Below are 16133 nucleotides of genomic sequence, written 5' to 3' on the forward strand. Positions count from 1 at the left end.
CTGTTCCTAAATCCTTCTTGTTTTCTCATGAGAGGGATGAGCTAACGAGATGTGAGCGTAGATGTCACCATTATGCACCATGGAGGTGAGAGAATGGAGGATCCGGTGTGGGCGTTCAACATTGCAGTGTCTGCTCGCTACATTTGCACAGCAGGAGGTCGTCTGCTTCAGTTCAGGTAGAAGCTAAATATGCAAAATAGGAGAAACAATCCTCGGCCTCTTCCCAGCTCCCGCGAGCGGACTTGGCTGACGAGAGGCGCTGCATCAGGTCAGCTGACTCCAGCCTCAAGCGTAATCAGCTCGGGCTGATGGACGCCGCCAGGCTCTGCTTTTTGCAACCAGAGAAAAAGCTTTTTTCCCCCTGCGCTGTTTGATTGACCTCTTTACGCTGCTTTTTTGTTTCTTTTTCCACCGCGGACGCACTCTGCTGCAATAATGCCATTCATGGAGCTCCTTGAAATCAGGAGGAGACAATGACAGGGGACAGAGATCACATGTTGGGGAGACATAAAAGATGAGAAAATAAGCTGGAAATCTCATGTAAAAATATACAACATAAAGTGGCAAGAAATATTTCTATAATGAATGAAGCAAAATGTGTTTTGGAGCAGAAATCACTTCATATTCTCTACTGCTCTCTAGTGTTGCCATTTCTGAGTTATTGTGCAGAAATATGGTTACTAAAGTACACTTCATTCACTTAAAAGATCAGTCAGAATAAAACATCACAGGGCCGATGAAATGATATCAATATATATCGTGATGGACAATAGATGAATCTAGATGTCTTTGTACAGAAATACAGTTGGTTAGTTGCATGAACGAAGGCACTAGTCAACCAACACTTCTTGCTGTCGGCCTTTTTTGCACAGTGAAATAAAGGAGAAGTGAGAGCTGCGGAGAGCAAAGAAGTAGTGGATGAAACAGGAACTATGACAGTTCTTTTTAAAGGGACCGTAGTCCTTGGCCACGCTCACCTTGTCTTACGTCCGTTCCCTGTTTGGATGTACGGAAACCACAGGCAAGAACTAAAGCGCAGGACTGTATAACTAAAATAAATAACAAAATATAACAAATGTGCTACTTTAAAATATTAATTTGGTCCAATAATATTCATAGCATATATTCATTTCCAGACTTAAAAAAGACGAACAGAATTAAATGTAACGTAACTTCCTGTTGTTTTCAGGTTTCTCCAAGTTTACACTATTTTGTTACACTTGATTGGGAATTTCTTACATATTCCTTACTTTTGCCCCTTAAGGAGGTTATTGTTAATTGTGATTTTAGAATTGTGTTTACATTTACTGATGGTTTTCCCTGCTTGTGTTGATATTCTATTTCCTTTTTGCCTTGATAGCTGAGGGATTATAATCAATACATTTGAAATTAAAATGTTCATATTTATTATATTTTTTCTGCTGGTTCATATTTTCCCCAGGACATAAAAATGGCAATAATTATGGTATCGACCAATATAAGAAACATATATTGTGATACAGTTTTCAGCCATTTTGCCTAGCCCAAATACATCATGTTTGACACAGACAACATGCTAACCTTTCATTTATTAAATCAAAAACATTACAATTCAATGAGTTCAGCTACTCAGTGGCCTGGTGGTTAGAGTGTCCGCCCTGAGATGGGTAGGTTGTGAGTTCAAACCCCGGCCGAGTCATACCAAAGACTATAAAAATGGGAGCCATTACCTCCCTGCTTGGCACTCAGCATCAAGGCTTGGAATTGGGGGTTAAATCACCAAAAATGATTCCCGAGCGTGGCCACCGCTGCTGCCCACTGCTCCCCTCACCTCCCAGGGGGTGATCAAGGGTGATGGGTCAAATGCAGAGAATAATTTCACCACACCTAGTGTGTGTGTGACAATCATTGCTACTTGAACTTTAAAATGATGTACAAATCAAACTATAACCTGCTAGCCAACAATTCTTCTCAACAAAAGAGAAATATAAACCTAGAGAAAAATCTAACTTAAAACATTTGTACGCACATACAACACTCAAAACCTTTAGCACATTAGTAAGTGGAGTTAAATGGTGTAATGGATTAATAAACAATGTACTAATATGATCCACTTTGAAAGGCTATTCTAACGACATTTGTTTACAAAATACAAGGAAGAAGAAACGTGAAACATAACTATTTATTAGTCATATTTGATGTCAGTTGTGTTAGAAATAGGGAAGAAGAATGAAATAGTAATTGCTATGAAGTGGGAAAGAGGTAGGATTCAATAAGCTGTGCTTCTTCCTACTCCTTTTTGGGCATGTTGGAATGAGAAAGGAATAATATGTGAACATTATAAACTTCCACCAACCAAGCAAATATAATAGTTTTAGTGGCTTCCATGAAACAATAAAAATACGTAAGTAGTATGCATTCATGACATATACATGTACATGTACACATATTTATATATATATACACTGTAGATGAGTCTACAGCAGCACCTAAATCTTGGAATTAATATAATTAATGTAATATTATGAATCTCTGTACTGTTTGAATGTGTTTGTCTTCAATGGCTATAATCTCACATGTTAAATATTCATTAACATGAATTGTCCCTTTGAAATGAACTCTAGGAGGAGCTGGCCTGTGCTCTGGAAGAAATGCAAGACGTATTGATGATGTTACTAAGAATATGACTTTCCAATCCTTTCACCAACCATCTCCAAATGCTTCCTCAAAACCTCACTTCAGCTTTTATGGACAGATTTTACAGCTGCATAAAACAGTGTGTAAAAGTTGTAATGACTCATTTCTGACACTTACAAATAAGTTTTGTTGTCAGACAAAGTGTAGAAGAGGAAAGGTTCCATCTTAAAGACACTGATGAGGTTTCATCTCCTGGCGACTTGAGAACAATCGCTGCTTAAACACCTTTGATATCACATCAACATTCTTGTGACAAGAAAAAAGGTGTATCTTTTCACACTTACAGGGCATTCACAAACAATGCGTGTAGGAAGCTGTCACTTATGAGCATGTACCTTACATTATTTCTTTATTTACCTTGTATTCTGGACTATAAGCCGCTACTTTTTCCGACACTAATAAAACAGTGTGGCTAATTTATGGATTTTTCTTCACTGACGGCCATAATACCTATATTTTACACTGAAAAAATGTTTAGTTTGTGCTTTGGCGCCATCATGGATGAGTTCACTCACTGCAGGTGCTGCAGTGTCCTTCCATTTAGTGCTTTCAACCGGAAATATAAGTGCCGTTCAATCCTCTAGCCATCAATAGTGGTTCTACTTGTACGGACTATCCATTCATCACTCTAAGCAACGTTTGTAAGTTTTACAATATAACTAAAACAATTCTTACTTACTAAAGTGTCCCATGTGTGACGTCTGTAGGAGTGTTTTCATGCATATTTGTGCATGCTATTGTAATGTAATCAAGCTAGCGTCGTTAGCATTAGCTAAAAAGCTAACAAGTTTAAGAGTGTCTGTATTAGTATTATTAACTTTCAACAGCATTCTTTTTGTATTGTTTCAGTTTCACAAATTCCTTAGTAAAATCAGCAAAACGTCACTGTGGAGTTATTGAGTCTGTTTAGCTGATTGGAGAGCTACATACCTGCCAACTTTTGAAATCAGAAAAACCTAGTAGCCAGGGTCCAAGGGCCGCAGGCCCCGGTAGGTCCAGGACAAAGTCCTGGTGGGGGGTTCAGGTTCGCCCCCCCGACGCAAAATGATTATTAGCATTCAGACAGGTTAAAATGTTGCTAAAACCATCACTTTTCTATCAGTCACAGTGACTTTTCAAAACAAAAATATTACAGCAAAAATCATATGGGTTGATTGACATGTTTATTCTGTAAGCTAACTTCAATAGTTTGAAATTATTTTGACAGTTAATGCCAGTTATCCTGTCAACCTTTCACAAGACTTCAATTTGTTAATTGAAAGTTTAAACAGTATAAACACTTTTTACAGTAAACAAATGGTAAAACAGTACTAAACAATTCCATAAAAAAAAAAATTGGTGTCATTATTAACTTTCTGTCCAAGCTTGTATAATCTACTGCCTTGTTCAATTGTAAAAAATATTCTGTGCCTAAAATTCACATTTCTATCACAATTATCATACTGTAAACATGGTAAGCTAACTTCATTAAAATTAATAGTCCTGTCAATAGCATGGAATTACAATTCAAATGTAGTTTTTTTGTAAGCCTTTCAAAAGAATTCAAAATATGAAAAATTCATGAAAATGAATTGAAGCCATCAGACACTTGAAAAGTGGCACATCACATCTCTAATGTAATCATTTGAACTTTTCACCAGAAATAGCACTGCAAAAATATTAAGGACATACTTCTGTATTTTGGTAGTTATGCTGTCAACATTTAACAAGATTTCTTCAACTTGGACTTGAAAGCATAAATAGTATAAACACTTTTAACAGTATAACAGTACTAAACAATTCCAATAGATAACATTGGTGGCATTACCTTTTTGTGGCTAAAATCCAAATTTAGCAACGGCATTAGACTTGTGTTTTTTTTTTGTCCCAACGTGGTCTTTTACATGGCTAATTCCTCCGTGTCCGATCGAAAAATCTTGTCTGCACAAGGTGCAATTCGCGTAGTTTTCACCCTTTTTGGAACGGATAATTATTCCCGGATAGGCTTTTGAATATTCTTCACGGAATGATTGCAGTTTTCTTTTCGGTTTAAGACTCGTTTGCCATTTTTCTCCGGCTGATTCCATGATCGTTCGCTCGTTTGGAAACAATGGCAACTGGTGCCTCGTGCTTGGCAGCGGTGCTATAAATAGCCTCGCGCATGGCATTCGGAATGGCTCGATAGGAAGTTACGGGAAGCAGTGTCGATTGTCATTGTTGTTACGCGATTTCGTGAATAAAACTTTAAAAAAAATATTTGTTTTTAATTAATGAAAAACCGTATTTTTTATCACTGCAACCGTAACCCGGAATAGGTTGATGAAAACCGTACTAATTACGGGAAAACCGGAGTAGTTGGCAGGTATGGAGCTAGCTTGCGCAGCTAACGCTTCCATGACGATAACTTCTGTTTTGTTTGATCAGACGTTTTACTGCCGTGTTACAGACATGGTTTGGAAACAACTGAAACATTCACAGAATAATTCTGTAAATAACTCGTATATATGTGCGGTTTTAATCCAGTTTTTTTTCTTTCTAGATTTTGCTGGGTGCGGCTTGTATAGTCAGAAAATAGTTTACAAACTGTTGCCCAAGGGCTGCGCACATTATAAAGCTATCAAAAGTAATTAAATTCAAACCATTTCATATCACAGATAGATAAATGATCAAATCAATAAAAACACACGCAAAAGTCCAAACAGATCAACAAAATGAAAGGCAACAAAAAAAGAGGAGCAGAACACATGATAAGCTAGATCAGACATGTCGATATTCTCCTTCCCAAACTCTGTTATGAGTCATTTGACGTGGCCATCAACTGGTGACTTATCAGTCCCATTAAAGATGTTTATGATTGAAGCACGACAGTGTTAATGCCAGGTCTGTACAACCAGGACGTCTATATTAGTCCTTACACGCCTACAGTCTGGTCCTGGTCCACTTCCAGAATAGATAAATACTTCCAAAATAAATACATGCTAAATACATCCATCAAATATCCCTCATGGGAGTCTTGGATTAAGCAATTTGGACACCAGTCAAGCAGAAAACACAAACAAGCATTCACGGCTAGGGAGCATTTAAAGCAGAAACTCTGTTTACCTGGAAGTACTCACTTCATAACCACCTGACTAAATGTCTTATAGTAGTCAGGGGTGTCAATCATATGGATCTGGCCTGCAAACAACTTTTATCCGGCCTCCGAGACAAGTTTGCAAAGTTTAAAAATGAGCTGAAATGTTTAAACTGCTGTTCTCAATGTGTCCACTGGATGTCGCAATAGAAATGCTGTTAGGCAAGCAAACAGGGGCCAAGCGAGAGGTACACAGTAAAGCGTGGCTCTCCCCCTGGACCCAAATGAAACATCAAACCTTCCAACACGTCCTTTTATGCCACCCTCATTGCCTCAAAATGTCTCCAACAAAAAAAGATAAAAGTGGACGCAGAGTGTAGGTCAACCCTCTTACATCCTTTCTATTTCCCTTTCTAATGGTTTGTTGAGTTAGCACAAGACTAATATGTGCTATTTCATCCTCAGAAGAGTTTTTATTTTGTTCAATGCCAGTGAGGCTGTGACTTCAAGTGTTGTAGATACACTGAGACCATTTATCAAGCGTCTTAGAATTACTCCTAAGAAGTCTGCTAAGAGTTGACTTATGAGTAAAGAAATGAGAAAAAAGTTAGTTATCAAGCGTCTTACTCACACTTTCAGCGAAGTGTAGGACTGAATCTTAAGTGTCACACTCAGAGCTCAATTACGACATTACTATGTGCACTAAACGGAATTTTAGGTGAGGTCATTTCTGAAATGACCAATCACGGAAGGGAATCCCTTGTCTCAGAATAAAGAAATATCTTAGAAATATTTAAGTGGACAATGGGAGTGTGTATTTTGACAATAAACTACAAAATAATACAAAACAAACAAACAATATTGGCAATGAATCAAAAATAAATGTTTCCTGTTCTTTCCAATTCATTTTCCCAGTGGCGAGATATGGAAGCATTGTGATGACCTTTAGTTCTGCTGCGTGATGTTGCTGATGAGATGACGCCCCTTATTATTAAATCTGTGACCCGCTCTGTCCAAACGATAGCGTTTGATCAGCTGCTCGTCATCAACAAAGCCAGGACATCCTTCCGCTCCCTTCTCTCTCGCCTCAGTGCTGACAACTCCTAACCACTTAGGACACCTCTGAAGGTCTCTTCAATATCGTGGAGAGTAGGAGTGATTCTTAGAATTAAGAAATAATGATAAATAGCTTTTATTCTTAAGTTTGAGAGTAGGACTAAATTTGGCAAATTCTCAGGACTTAAGTGTAAAATGGCACTTTAAGACGCTTGATAAATACGACCCCAGGTCTAAGTTCATTGGGTTTTTCAAACTGCACCATTTTTTTTCACAGAATTTTCTACCAACTTGAAGTATATTGTCAAGAGGATTATTTGTGATTTGTGCATTTTAAAAGTGCTTGTTCTATTTTCAATCAATGAAAACAATTCTTTATTTTTAAGTTATCACTCTATGATTTTACCAGTTCGGCCACTTGGGAAGAGATTTTCCTCCGTGTGGCCCCTGAGCTGGAGCCAGTTTGAGAACCCTCGCCTTAAGTCCGTGTCAATGCAAAATTAAATGTCCAAATGGTAGATTTGGAAATGATCAGACAATTCTGCGTGTGTATCGAAAGTGTCTTATGTCTTTATGTATTTGGGATTCAAGGTTGTTGTATTTATTGACCTATTAGCCACCCAGGGTGCAATTACACTCAACTATGAAGTTAGGTCAGGGGCCAGGAAATATGTGCCTGGATTCAGAGCCTCAGTTAGTTAAAAAACAACCGGCATAAATGTGAGAAATGCTTTTTGTTTCAACACACACTCTCTTCTACACACAGATGATACTCACAATGTTTCAACACACACTCTCTTCTACACACAGATGATACTCACAATGTTTCAACACACACTCTCTTCTACACACAGATGATAAATGATAAAATGGTAAATGTGTTGTACTTGTATAGCGCTTTTCTACCTTTTTTAAGGAACTCAAAGCGCTTTGACACTATTTCCACATTCACACACAAACACTCACACGTTCACACACTGATTGTGATGATGATACTCACAATGTTTCAACACACACTCTCTTCCACACACAGATGATACTCAAATGTGTTGGAATGTGGTGAAAAGGTTCATTCATGTCAGCAATTCAACTTCCAATGTGAAAGCAACATGTGAGATCCAGTCATTACGTACTCAGGCAATATCCACTCCACTTTATTTGAATAGTACATTTAAACAACAAAAATGTTTCTGCACAACAATATTAAAAACAATATTCAAATATTATCTTTAGCTCCACCAATGACTGAATAAAAACAAAAAACAAAAATATGCTTTCATTTATTTAAATCTGATGAAAACCCAAATTTTTCAGGAATTTCTCAATTAGAGGTTGTTGGGGGTTTTTTTTAAAGCTGCAAGTCATAATCATCAAAATGATATCAAAAGCAGTCTTGAAATATCTAGAGTTGCATGTTGTGATCCTACTTCATGTATTAGTTTGACTTTGTCAATCTAAATGTTGCTTTAAACCAACCTTTGCACCATATTCTCATTTATCTTCTCATGTATTCTCTTTTTGAGTTTCACCTGAATATATCTGCACTAGTTTACACTGTGTATATACAGTATATATATATATATATATATATATATATATATATATATATATATATATATATATATATATACACACATATGCACATATATACATACATATGTATAAATATAATGTTGGAAATAGAGAACATCCAAACACTTTATTTATTGAGTCAAAAATATTAAAGTTGGGTAATTTGGTAAAATTGCAAACAGCTAAAATGATGTACAAAGCAAACTATAAGCTGCTACCAAAGAATGTACAACAATTCTTCTCAACTAAAGAGGAGAAATATAATCTTAGAGGAAAATGTAATTTAAAACATTTGTATGCACGTACAACACTTAGAACCTTTAGCGTATCTCTATGTGGAATTAAATGATGGAATGGATTAAGTAAAGAAGTTAAACAAAGTACTGATATGATCCACTTTAAGAGCTTGTTCAAAATAATAGTGCTTACAAAGTACAAAGAAGAAGAATTATGAGAAATACTTTCAACCTTATTGAAAGTAAGATATTCTTCATCTCAGTATGTTAATAATGACTGAATTAATTAATTACATATTACAAAACTGTTGTGTATACTAATTCACAGATGTTATTTTATTATATAAAAAGGTCAGTAAATGATTCCATATATTTGTAAACGCTCTGAAGTGGGAAAGGGGTAGGATTAAATAAGCTTTGCTTCTTCCTACTCCTTTTCGGACATGATGTCAAGTGAAATGATATGAAATTGTGTGATGTATTATGCTGTAAATGTGTTCATGTACCAAATAAACTAAAGAACGAAAGAAAAAAATATATATACACATACATATATATACATGCATACATATATATATACATACGTGTATATATATATATATATATATATATATATATACATATATATACATGCATACATATATATACATACGTAAATATATATATATATATATATATATATATATATATATATATATATATTCATATACATACATATATACCAATATAAACATATATATATATATATATATATATATATATATATATATGTATATATATATATACATACATACATTTATATGTATGTATATATGCACACAAACACACATTATATATATATACTGTATATATGTGTATATATGTGTGTATATATATATATATATATATATATACATATATACATACAAATAGATATATATAAATAAAGATAGATAGATAAGCACACATTTATTTTAATGCTCTTAATGTCCTCATTACACAAGTAAGCGCATGTGTGTGTGTGTGTGTGTGTGTGTGTGTGTGTGTGTGTGTGTGTGTGTGTGTGTGTGTGCACGTGTGTGTGTGTGTGTGTGTGTGTGTGTGTGTGTGTGTGTGTGTGTGTGTGTGTGTGTGTGTGTGTGTGTGTGTGTGCGTGTGTGAGAGATTTACTCTTACACTAACGTTGAGTCAACTGGCTTTGAAATCCTTCTCCAGACCGGTCAGTTTTTATTTCGCCAGCTCTCTTGAACCCTATTTGGTTTTACAGGCAGGCTCTTTTTTTTTTTTGCAGTGCAGCAGAACTAAATCCGAGCCCCCGAGGGTAAGCATTTCATTCCTCCTTTTCTAGCCGCACATTTTCTCCTCTGTTTTTATACGGCGCTTCTCGCCCAGTTGACCCGAGCGAGGGCGTCTGCTGCAGCGGCGGCAGGTGCAGCTGTGACAGTCCTAGTCAAGATGTCGCCACTCGGCGCGCCGCATACAACGCACCTCTGTCAGAACAACAACTCTTCAGGCCGTTGTGCCTGGCCGAGGCAGCAAGTGACACAAAAAGACACCCCAACAACAGCCTGCTGCCGACACAACAACATATCCCAGCCACTCCAAAACATGACATTGTTGTACTAATGACATGATCATTCATGTTCAGCAACACAAACTACACACTGCTTCACTAAGCATGAAATATTACCACGTCCTAAAAGCTATTATCATAAAAATAACATTAAAAAAATGTAATATTTATTTATTTTCTATTTTATTTTGCTATCCCCTGCACGTGTTTTTTGTTTATCCTTTCCCTTTGGTTATTGTCTTTTCATTTCTTGAAGTACTTCTATGTAAGATAAGATAAGATAATCCTTTATATATTTACAAAGTCACCGCAGCAAAGGGCATAGATTGCATACATAAAATGAACTAAGTAGAAAAATTGAATAGGAATTAAGCTAACTAATCAAATATATTACAGTATGGAATTTCTGCAAGAAATAATGTTTTTGCAGAAATGTGTAGTCAGCATTTCCAGCATAAGACAAAGACACGTAAAGTGCAAGACATTATTGCACGTAGTGATGTGATGACTATAATGTAACATTAACATAACATTATTTTTATTACACAAAGTCAGCGGGAAATGTTTTGTTTTAGAGAAATGTTTACTTGTTTGTTCTAATTATTTGTTGTTGAAATAAAGTTAGAAAAAAAAGGGTCTGTGATTGGTCAGCTTGTTCTGACATCACTTCCGGTCCACCTTGGTGAAACATCCTTCCCAAGGTTTTTAGGCGCCGAGCACGTTAAAGCCAGCGAAATGATTACTTTTAGGCCACGCCCACACGGATACTCAATGAAGGCGTACTTATTTCTGCGTTTAGGCCTCATGTCCACACACAAACACACACTTGTGTGTAATTGCTTTTAAAGATAATGGTATATGAAAATAAAGATTATAAGTCAGGCTTCTGATTGGACAAAGTGAGCAGGTGTATGCGTTTGCGTGTCGACAGTTTTTGAAACTACGAGATGGTTTTAACCCCAAATATTTGAAACTCTCCTTGTTGGTGCGGACAAGCGAGCTGCACTCAGGAAAACGTGCGGTGGAGAATTGCAAGTCTGCTCGTACGGAGACAAAGATTGTGGAAGACTGACAAGAGGCTCACTTTGTTCATTGACTTCTAGTGTGGAATAGACGCTGGGAGCCGTGCAGGGAGTGAACTCTCTTGTATCCATTTTGAAAGCCGGAGACCAAGACGTAGCGAAATATCAATGATGCTTTTTGAGTTGATTTTCTTCAGGCCTACAATTGTATTCATTGTTAGAATGCCTCTGGATTTGGAATGTATTTCTTTGTAAAGCCATTCAAGGCCTTCATTTTGGCAAAATCCATTGAACACTTTTTAAAGACCCTGTGTTAAACTGATGGGAGGATCTTGTTATCAGAATGATATTGGACGCAATATCTTCTGCTAATTTGTGCCGTCAAAAGCATATTTGTGATCAACTAACGTCACATTTCTCAATTAGCCACGCCTCCTGAGGCTGCACTTTACCTCCTGCCAGATTCCAATCAAGCACAACATTCTAACTGCAGATTACAAATATCATTTGATTTCTTCTTGGGAGGGAAACTCCCAGCAAAGTGGCTGGTTTCAGGGACGCTGGGACCATTCCTTTACGGCGTGGGCTTGCTCAATGACTGGGAAGAAGAAGCCGAGAGATTCCTAGGCAGACATGATCTATGCCCAGACAAACATCATCTTTTCTGCTGGCCCACACAGAGTGGAGATAAACGCAGCAGGTTCCATCCTTCACTGTGGGAAATTAATAGACCAATACTCTTCTCTCTGTTTCAATTCCAGAAAAAACCCACGTAAGAAGCTCATTAGAGGTGATGACGGACCCTCGTCGATTCCAAAAAACTTCACTGATTTACTGTTCTTTTCTTCATTCCACCTTTCAACGAAAAAATGGCGCCTCCTGTGAGCAATCATTAACACGTAATTTGATGTTTGTCTCTCCTGTGTTTCAGATGGCAGGCGTGCTACGGAAGAGATCATTCTTTTGTTGATGATCTTAGTTTGGAGGCAACTTAGCAGGATTGTCCTCGTCCTCAGCCAGACTCCACCTGACTCGGCGAGCGGACGAGAACAAAGTCTCGACACACGCCGTGCGCTGGCAACTTAGCGGACGCCTTGAGACGAATACACCTTTAAAAAAGTACACGCAAACTATGTCTGCTTTTGTCCAACGGTGTCACAAAGTTGTTTTGTGCATCTGCAAATGTATATATATATATATATATATGTATATATATATATATATATATATATATATATATATATATATATAAATATATATATATATATATGTATACAATATACGTATTTATACACTGAAATACCTGATTCCATTAGTTCTCGCATTCTATTTTATTTTATCCCACTGTAATTAGAAAAATCACCAAAGTGAATAATTGAATAGCAAATATCTAATAATAAAACCAGATTTGTACATTATATATATATATATATATATATATATATATTTATTTTTATTTTTTTAAGGGCTCTTTGAATCTATTTTTACCCTATCATAAACTGATTTTCTACACATATTTTTTGATTGCAAAAATGCAATGCAAATAATTTTATATTAAATAGTTGCTAACTAAAACTGATTTTTAAATTGTATATATATATTATTTTTTTTTCTTCTTTTTCTAAGGGCTGTTTGAAATACTTGTCACCCCAACACATTACACATTTGTTGTATTAAAAATTGCAACAACAAAAAAATGGTAACATCCCATATTTTTTGTTCGGTTACCAAAAGTGGTTCCCGCTCGCTAAAGCGCGAGCTGAAATCAAACGCTAAAGACGGGAAGAGCCTTGGATTTTTCTCTCCTTTGAAGCGACAAAGGACACCGAACTACTAGAAACTTTAGTCACGCGTCATTAGTCACAATAGCCACGGACAGATATATCGGTCGGCCATGTTTACTGTCCTGTCGACAGAGGAGCTTTTAAGTGCTTCTCTCCTATAATCCGGCCGAGACCTGACTCCCGTCCCCGGGCAGATGCCCCTTTTTTCCCCGCTGCTACGGCGGAGCGGCAACAACTGCTGTTTGCTCACAGCCTCCTCCTGGAATATTTTCCCCAAACAGTTTTCACCATGAGTCTTGTTTACACTCGCTGCACAACAAACCAACACAAAAGGTAATATTCAAAACAATGCAATTTATTTTCCCATCCCAAGTATGTCCTTTTTCAAATCAGTTGCTGGTTCTTTCATGTGTCGGCCCATTTTTTTTCTACTTTCCTCATGTTGGGCGTGACCAATGCTCACTTGTACGCTTTGAAAGGCAAACATGTGTGCAACATGTTGTAAAATAGCACTCACATCAAGCAGCCGGACAGTTTGCGCTGCAGGCGGATACGCCGCCACCTCTGGTGGCTAACAACCGTGTTGTTTCTCATCATCAGAGCTGGAATGGAACCTCGTGTACGAGTCTCGCTATGAAATTATTTCGGCAAGCAAGAAGTTTCTTTCGCAAATCGAACCCCCCCCCCCCCCCGCCCCCTTTTCTGCACTGCAGGGCCTTTTGGGAAGTGGAAACAAATGTTTGGTGGTGGACGTGGGCGGGGGTTGTGCACAGTAGCACCCTATAGTCTTTAACCCATTAGCAATCGTAAAATACAATTAGTCATAAGAAAGGGAAAGACGAAAAACCTGCGCCTTCTGTCAAGTCGGGCCTCTTTACAGCCTTGTTTATTCCCTTTAATGGCAAATAGTTATCCGCCCAGTATGACTCCATGTAGGTGGTTTACACCCGCAATTTATACGCCAAAATAAGCACGGGGGCGTAAATCTTAATGCTTCCACTCCCTGCTAGGCGGACTTCTGAGGCCTCGCACACGGAAGGAGATACCAGACTTTAGTGAAGAGGCGGACAAAGATTCTTTGGACGGTCACACAAACAAACAGCCGTTCGATATTAGATCAATAGCAAACGACCTGACTGGAGAACACCCAACCAGGCTTCCGTAGACGAGCGGCGATGGCTTCAAAGCCTACGATTCGTCGAGAGAAGCCAATCCGGCAACGCCGCTGTCTATTGTGAGAGGAAAGACGGAAGGCGGGTTCAGGAGAGAATCAAGCGACAACCCATAATGTGGCAAATTTCGATGAGCTGGCGCCCGCTCTCTCCTCTTTCACGCCGCCCGGCGCCAGTGTGAAATAATTCCCCCGGTTGAGAAAATGGATGTAAGGCACTTGTGGAGAAGTGAAACATGGCCAAATGAAAGATTCTTACACGCACAATTGGCACACGGTCCAAAGAAAATGCAAATAAGAGGGACTTATCTTTTAGCGGATGTCAATAACCGAGCCACGTTTTGGCCTCCAAACACCGGAGTAGTGAGTCACGTCTTTCCTGGCACGACTCGAGCTGCCAACAGACTAATTGCACAAAATACCTCAAAGATTTGTTTCTAACTAAATATGTTCAGGAGTGGTGACTTGCATTTAGGGTCTGGGAAAAAAGACTTTTTTCATGTTTTTGTGACTTTACCCACAAAGTTGTGTTGTTTCTACGCCCAGAAAGGTAATTGGGTGAAGTCCACTAAAAGTGAAGATGCGTTCATGGACCTAAATCATTGCAATGTGCAAAAGAGCGTAAATGTGAGCAACAATCCAGTGATGGGTGAGCGATTGATTGTCAAGCATCATCACGGCGTGCTGCTCCACACACGCGCTTAACAAATCTTTACAAGAAATGTGCAAAAAGCACAAGAATTAAGCATCCACTTTTGCAGTCTTTTCATGCTTTTTTCCCTGACTTTGTATTATTATTATTTCGACGCATCACATCTGCAAACTAATTCTTGCATTTCAAGGCTCATTTTCTCCCCTTTTTCCTCCAAGTCCGAGGACAAGTAGCTGCAGTCCAATGATTAGAAATCACTTCTCAGGTCACCAGAATGCAACAATGGCTTTATTTGTGTTCTTTTCCTGCACATCTGTTGCACACAGACTCTTCTTTATTTGCGCGGCTTGGGACTTTTTCAACTAGAATAAAAACAATTTCTTTGAGTCTCGCTTGAGACTTAATTGAAACTTAGCAGGTTAATTAAAAGTGTAAAAAAGGAACCTACCTTGAAGTCAGAGTGGAGTAAAGAGTGCAAAAGAAAGAAAAAGAAGTGGGATGGAGGCTCCAGTCAGCCTCTGCGGGACATGGTCTCTCTTCCACGGGCGAGATGGTCAGGCTCTGCGGGACATGGTCTCTCTTCCACGGGCGAGACGGTCAGGCGGCGGCGGGTCTTCCTCCTGGCCGGCCCGCGCCTCTCTTCCCGGGGCACACTTCCATGGCGACGGCCGCTCACAGTCCGCTCATCAACACCATCGAGTGTGTCCCTCCAAACTCAATTTAAAAAAAACCTACTGGCTAAATGTTTTTTTTGTTTGTCTTTTTTTTTGTCTTTTTTTTTTCTTTTTCTCCCAGTTGTGTGCCCCCGTCCGCGGGTGGAAATCGTGGAAGTTTCAAGGCCGACACGGAGCGCGCTGAGCGGCTGCAGGAGGAAGCGACGAGCGGCAGACTTCCAGGAGGCGGAGCCAGTTAGTGCGCGGCCGCGACCAGGCTGCCGGGAGCGGGCACGCGCTGAGGGCAGGGCCGGCGTCAAAACACGGAGCGGATTGTGAGGATCAGGACTCTGCGAGGGCAGCAGCAGGAGGAGCAGCAGGAGTCTTATTAACATGCCATCTTTTTTTCTACTCGGAAGAACAATTCAAATGAAAGCTCACATTATTTTACCAATACATCATTTTTGTGGCCCCTTTTTTCCCTGCTTTGAGAAATGTTCTTTGCTTTAGTGCACATAGAGTGGGCAGTGCAGCCATGAAAAGGAGGATTTAAGTGTACTGTAATATTACAAAGCAGCCATAATAAAACATCTTCGGTTGAGCTAAACTTTGAATCTGCATTTGTTCACCCGTCACCGAGGAGGGAAAGGACACGAGAAAAATGAATAATATTTCATGAGATCGGAAGGAAAAGTTGTGACTCCACG

General features: G+C 38.5%; 1 protein-coding gene across 14 annotated transcripts in view; it reads right to left on the reverse strand.

Moving 5' to 3' along the window:
* Positions 1-15749, reverse strand: part of adgrl2a (adhesion G protein-coupled receptor L2a) — a 218437-nt gene extending 202688 nt beyond the window's left edge. For 6 of the 14 annotated variants that reach the window (XM_072914716.1, XM_061975463.2, XM_061975456.2 and 3 more), the window contains exon 1: positions 15222-15747. The gene's annotated coding sequence lies outside the window, so the exon portion shown is untranslated. Of the gene's footprint in view, positions 1-15221 lie in introns of all 14 variants that reach the window. The other 8 variants (XM_061975464.2, XM_061975455.2, XM_061975453.2 and 5 more) reach the window with 3 other exon arrangements.
* Between the last annotated feature and the right edge of the window lie 384 nt (positions 15750-16133).

This window comes from Nerophis lumbriciformis, linkage group LG14 (assembly GCF_033978685.3).
Source record: "Nerophis lumbriciformis linkage group LG14, RoL_Nlum_v2.1, whole genome shotgun sequence".
In the NCBI taxonomy this organism is placed as follows: domain Eukaryota; kingdom Metazoa; phylum Chordata; class Actinopteri; order Syngnathiformes; family Syngnathidae; genus Nerophis; species Nerophis lumbriciformis.